General features: G+C 46.9%; 1 pseudogene; it reads left to right on the top strand.

Moving 5' to 3' along the window:
* The first annotated feature begins 2,780 nt into the window (after positions 1-2,780).
* LOC133765488 (solute carrier family 22 member 1-like) lies at positions 2,781-5,069 on the top strand (annotated as a pseudogene).
* The last annotated feature ends 1,555 nt before the right edge of the window (positions 5,070-6,624 follow it).

Here is a 6,624-nt window from a genome sequence, read left to right as displayed (position 1 = left end):
TTTTTTTCATTTTCAATTATCTTTATATACAGAAGATCGATTTAGTATATATTAAGTAAAGATTTCAACAGTTTGCACCCACACAGAACATAAAGTGTAAAATACTGTTTCAGTACTAGTTACAGCATTAATTCACATTGGAGAACACATTAAGGACAAAGATCCTACATGAGGAGTAAGTGCACAGTGACTCTTGTTGTTGACTTAACAATTTGACACTCTTGTTTATGGCGTCAGTCATCTCCCTAGGTTCTAGTCATGAGTTGCCAAGGCTATGGAAGCCTTTTGAGTTTGCCAACTTCGATCTTATTTAGACAAGGTCATAGTCAAAGTGGAAGTTCTCTCCTCCTTCAGAGAAAGGTACCTCCTTCTTTGATGGCCCGTTCTTTCTATTGGGATCTCACTCGCAGAGACCTTTCATTTAGTTTTTTTTTTTTTTTTTTCCAGAGTGTCTTGGCTTTCCATGCCTAAAATACTCTCATGGGCTCTTGAGCCAGATCCAAATGACTTAAGGGCTGATTCTGAGGCCAGAGTGCTATTTAGGACATCTGCCATTCTATGAGTCTGTTGTGTATCCCACTTCCCATGTAGGATCGTTCTCTCCCTTTTTGATTCTATCAGTTAGTATTAGCAGACACTAGTCTTGTTTGTGTGATCCGTTTGACTCTTACACCTATCAGTGTGATCAATTGTGAACTGAAGATGAACACTTGGACTAGTGAAGTGGCATTGGTACATACATGCAACCTTGATGGGATTGTATTGGAATTCCCTGGCACATTTCTAACTCCACCATTTGGGGCAAGTCAGCTTGAGCATGTCCCAAATTGTACATCTCCTCCCTCTCTTATTCCCACTCTTATATTTAACAGGGATTACTTTTCAGTTAAATGTAAGCACCTAAGAATAATTGTGTGTTAATTACAGAGTTCAACCAATAGTATTAAATAGAACAAAAAAATACTAAAAGGGATAAAGTATTAAACTGTGCATCACAGTCAGGACAAGGGCTGATCAAGTCACTGATTCTCATGGTGTCCCTTTCACTTCAACAGGTTTCCTTTTCTGTGCTTGGTTAGTTGTATGTTTTTAAATTATATGGCACTATGGACATACCACACCATATTCAAAATAAGCTTTGAAATCTATACCTATATGCTGTTTAGATGTGTTTCCTTTTATTTTTTACCTGGAACACTATTTGTTAGTTATTTTAGAGGTGATTTAGGATGTCTATACTTTTACACTTTTCTATATTTACAAGTATTGCTGCAATAAACATTTTATTGTACCTGTGCTGTATTTATAGTTAAAGAGTATATATAAAACACACTCATGTATATACAAGGAATATACACACACACACACACACATATATATATATATATATATATATATATATATATATATATATATATTTGGCCATTTGGCCAGAGTATGTCATAGGGAGTTAATTTGCCACCGGCAATACCAGCATTCCAATCAGGCATGGGTACTTGTCACAGCTGATCCACTTCCAATCCAGATCCCTGATAATAGCCTGGAAAAGCAGCAAAAGATGGTCCAAGTGCTTGAGCCCCTGCCACTTGAATGGGAGACCCTGAAGAATCTCTTGTCTGCTGACTAAGGCCTGGCCCAACCTTGGCCATTGCAACCATTTGGTTACCAAACTAGAGGATGAAAGATCTCTCTCTCTCTCTCTCTCTCTCTAACTCTGCCTTCCAAATGAATAAAAAATGTGTGTGTGTGCATGTGTGTGTATACATAGGCATATACAATATATATTTTGTATATGTCATATATAGTACATCCCCTTATCCAAGAGGCACACATTTTAAGAACTGTAGCAGATGCTGAAAACACAGATAGCAACAAAGCCTATATATATTATGTTTCCTATCCACACATGTCAATGATAAAGTTTAATTTATAAATGCAGCACTGTAAGAAATCCACAATAAGAACTAAGGATAAAATGCAATAATTGTAATAGCTGTAATAAAAGTTATGAGGAATGTGGTTTCTCTCTCTCTCTCTTTCTCTCCAAATATATCTTCAACTTTCTACCTGAATGAAGCAGTCACAGTTAATCTCTGGCAAACCCAAATTGCCAGCATCATTTTTCTTGAACAGAGGGACATTATTAAATAAGTTAAGGGTACCCTGAGTACCCTTACGGTGATACCACAGCAGTTGACTCAATAGCTGAGAGGGGTACTACATGACTAACAAGTAGACAGCATAGACTATATAAGGGTGCTGGATGAAGAGACAATTCATGAGAAGAAGCTGGAAGGACAGAAGTGACAGGAGGCCTCATCACATAAAACAGTGTGCAACTCACTATTTATTTCTGGAATTTTTCCATTTAACATTTTCAGATTGCAGCTCAACCTGGGTGACTGAAACCATGAAAAGTAAGCTGACTTAGGTGAGGAAGAGCTACTGTTTCTATTCCTTGCTGATCATTTTTGGCTTTTACAGATCTTAAAAATTTAGGGCCCTCTGAGAGGAGGGTTATGGCCGCCGAGCTGTCCCACGCAGCGGGAGAATTCCAGGCCTCTAGGGGCTGCTCCCCTCGCTTCCCCACAAAGCAAACAACGCTGTGGCCGCCAGCCTCGTGTTCTCCCCCTGGCCCGGGACCCAGCAGTCGGGGTAAAAGGTTGCCTCCAGTTGGCTGCCTTTCAGCCGTATCATGCTGTGGCAGCAACTTGACTCCAAACCACCCCATTTCAGAGAACTTTCAATGAGACGCTGAAGGCAGCCATTACAGCCCAGAGCGGGCCAGCTGAGGGTGCGGGTGCACGGGCCGCCACCATGCCCACCGAGGACGATGTTCTGGAGCAGGTCGGGGAGTTCGGCTGGTTCCAGAAGCGAACCTTCCTCATCCTGTATCTGATCTCGGCCATCCTAGCCCCCATCTACCTGGGCATCGTCTTCCTGGGCTTCACCCCCGACCACCGCTGCCGGAGCCCCGGCGTGGCCGAGCTGAGCCAGCGCTGCGGCTGGAGCCAGGAGGAGGAGCTGAACTACACGGTGCCGGGCCTGGGCGCCGCCGACGGGGCCTTCGTCCGCCAGTGCATGCGCTATGAGGTGGACTGGAACCAGAGCTCCCTGGGCTGTGTGGACCCACTGGCCAGCCTGGCCCCCAACAGGAGCCACCTGCCGCTGGGCCCCTGCGAGCACGGCTGGGTGTATGACACGCCGGGCTCCTCCATCATCACCGAGTTCAACCTGGTGTGCGCTGACGCCTGGAAGGTGGACCTGTTCCAGTCCTTCGTGAACCTGGGCTTCTTCCTCGGCTCCCTGGGTGTCGGCTACATCGCAGACAGGTTTGGCCGCAAGCTGTGTCTGCTGCTGACCACCCTGATCAATGCGGTGTCAGGGGTGCTCACGGCCGTGGCGCCAGACTACACGTCCATGCTGCTCTTCCGCCTGCTGCAAGGGCTGGTCAGCAAGGGCAGCTGAATGTCCGGCTACATCCTGATCACAGAGTTCGTGGGCTCGGGCTACGGGAGGACGGTGGCCATCCTGTACCAGGTGGCCTTCTCTGTGGGGCTGGTGGCCCTCTCGGGCGTCGCCTACGCCATCCCGCACTGGCGCTGGCTGCAGCTCACCGTGTCCCTGCCGACCTTCCTCTGCCTCTTCTACTACTGGTGCGTGCCCGAGTCCCCTCGATGGCTGTTGTCTCAGAAGAGAAACACGGACGCTGTTAAGATCATGGACAACATCGCTCAGAAGAACAGGAAGCTGCCTCCTGCTGATCTCAAGATGCTCTCCCTCGATGAGGACGTCACAGAGAAGCTGAGCCCGTCGCTGGCAGACCTGTTTCGCACACCTTCATCCTCATGAAGCACACCTCAGGAAGCACACCTTCATCCTCATGTTCCTATGGTTCACCTGCTCCGTGCTCTACCAAGGCCTCATCTTGCACATGGGGGCCACTGGCACGAACCTGTACCTGGATTTCTTCTACTCCTCTCTGGTGGAATTCCCCGCTGCCTTCGTCATCCTGGTTACCATCGACCGCGTTGGCCACATCTACCTCATGGCCGTGTCAAATCTGGCGGCGGGGGTGGCCTCCGTCATCCTGATCTTCATCCCCCAAGATCTGCACTGGCTGACCATCGTCCTGTCCTGCGTCGGCCGCATGGGGGCCACCATTGTGCTGCAGATGATCTGCCTGGTGAACGCCGAGCTGTACCCCATGTTCGTCAGGAACCTTGGGGTGATGGTGTGTTCTGCGTTGTGTGACGTCGGCGGCATCATCACCCCCTTCATGGTCTTCCGGCTGATGGAGGTCTGGCAGCCTTTACCGCTCATTGTTTTCGGAGTGCTGGGCCTGCTGGCGGGGGGGAATGACCCTGCTGCTTCCAGAGACCAAGGGCATGGCGTTGCCGGAGACCATCGAGGACGCCGAGAACCTCCGGAGGAAAGCAAAGCCCAAAGAAAGCAAGATTTACCTCCAGGTGCAAACGTCGGAACTCAAAAGCCCCTAGGACAGCAGAGAGAAGAGAGAGAAGACGCCGGAGCTGTCGGCTGGGGAGCTGGGGGCTCCCTTTCCTGTCTCTTCCCTCGTGCTCACCTGCCCCACATTAAGCAAATCCTACAGCATTCTTTTTTTTTTTTTTTTTTGGTGGAGGGCTTGGCCTCATTTTGTTTTATTTTGCTCAAGTCCTCCAGCGTGTGGCTGTCTGTGATCTGCTTCCTGTTCCAGGGGGCCTGTTGGCGTGCAATTATCCCAGGGTTCTGAAGACGCAGCAGAACTCACACACTGGCCTCTGTGAGCTGGTTTTCTGGAACGATGATTTTATTCACTCACTGGGCAAAACGCTCTTACGACCAGAGGCACCTGTGTTGGCAAAACCATTCTACCATGGAGATTCCTTGGGTTTTAAAGACGATGGCTCTGTCAGCAGACGGCCTCCCAGTTGTCTTCAAATATGAGTGCAAGTGGCAGAAAAGGTGTGGTCCTTTCCCGAAGGCTCAAGGCACCGTGGCCGCTTTAGACAAGAACTTTCTGCCCGCTGTGTCCCGGGCACCTCTCTCTCTGTGTCGCTCGCTCGCTCTCTCTCTCACACACACACACACACACACACACCCGTCTTGGTTCTTGGTGGTGGTTCTGGAAGGTGAACGAATGTCCCAGCTGTGCACCGCGGTCAGTCCATGGAAGAGGTCTCTCTGCTCTGAGCTGTGTGCTTCCTGGAGCCTGTGCAGTGGTTTCGAGAGACTTCTTAGACAAGTTCTCTTACCTGTGAAACAAACCAGAAGGGGTGTACAGTCCCCCGAGAGGAACACTTCTGGAACACGGCGCTTCCCAGTTGGACCCCGGCTCAGCTGCAGAACCCCCTCCTGGGAGAGGAGCCTGTGTAGTTCCCGGTTGTCCTCCGTCACTGTCATGGTCGCGGGCTGAGCGATTTCTAAAGAATAAAGGTTGATTTTGGTAAAAAAAAAAAAAAAATTTACTCTCCAAATTTTATAGTAATTTATATTTCTTCCACAAATTCTAAACATTATCCTGTACACTATAAATATATTTTTTCAAGTTGATCCTATTTCTTTTAGCTTTACTTACGATATGTTTTTGTTCTTGCAGACTGTGTGATGTTTTTAATCTTTATTTTTATTTATTTGAGAGGCAGAGTGACAGAAAGAGAGAGAAACAAAGGAGGGGAATCTTCCATCTGCTGATTAACTTCCTAAATTATTGCAGTAGCCAGGGCTGAGCCAGGACTAAACTGGAGCCAGGAACTCCATTCATGTCTCCAACAGGGGCAGCAGGGATCCAAGGACATAGCCATCATCTGCTGCCTTCCAGGGCACATGTTAGTAGAAAGCTGACTTGGAAGTGGAGGTGGGATTTCACTGTGAGAGGCAGGTGTCCCAAGTGGTGGCTTAAGTCACTGTGCAAATGCCCACCCCACATGTCTGTAATTGTAATGAAGTCAACATATACTGTATTTTTTTCTACAGTTAGTGATGGCTTTGTTTTTTTCTTACAGAAAATACTCCTTATCCCAATTTCATAAATGTTTCTTCCTTTATTGCTCTTCTTGCATATTTTACTATTACACTCATCATTAACAGTCTTTCTTACTTTGAATTATCATATCACATACCCATGTACATGAGGAGTTCCTTACATGTGTATATATAGGATATATTTTAGCCTATAAAAATTTCAAATAAAGATTCCTTTGACCTGAATGGATTGTTTGCAGCAGTGCCACTGTGCTGGTGGCTTTGAAGGTGCAACAAGAAGCCACAATCCAAAGATGCAGGGGTCCTGCAGAGGCAGGAGAAAGCCAGGGAAAGGCCCCTTCCCCAGGAGACCCCACACTTCATCCCTGTTGACCCTGTGTGTTAGCTTAGCAACCCTGCTTTTGGACATCTGACCTCCAGAACTACAAGACAACAAATTTGAGTTGTTTTAAATCACTAAATTTGTGTTCATTGATAAGTGCACTAATGGAAAATTAACACAGCATATTTGAACATTGCTGCTGTTGTTAAAGTTTTATTTTGAATCCTATTTCTTCTATCTAGATTGTTGCATTCCTCAGCTACATTCTTCAGTGGTTATTTCAGGATAGATATTAAGCTTTTGTAGTCTATGCATTT

Source organism: Lepus europaeus, chromosome 1 (assembly GCF_033115175.1).
Source record: "Lepus europaeus isolate LE1 chromosome 1, mLepTim1.pri, whole genome shotgun sequence".
NCBI classification, from domain to species: Eukaryota; Metazoa; Chordata; class Mammalia; order Lagomorpha; family Leporidae; genus Lepus; species Lepus europaeus.
Note: the sequence above shows the minus strand (reverse complement) of the source record. Positions and strands in the feature narration are given on the sequence as shown.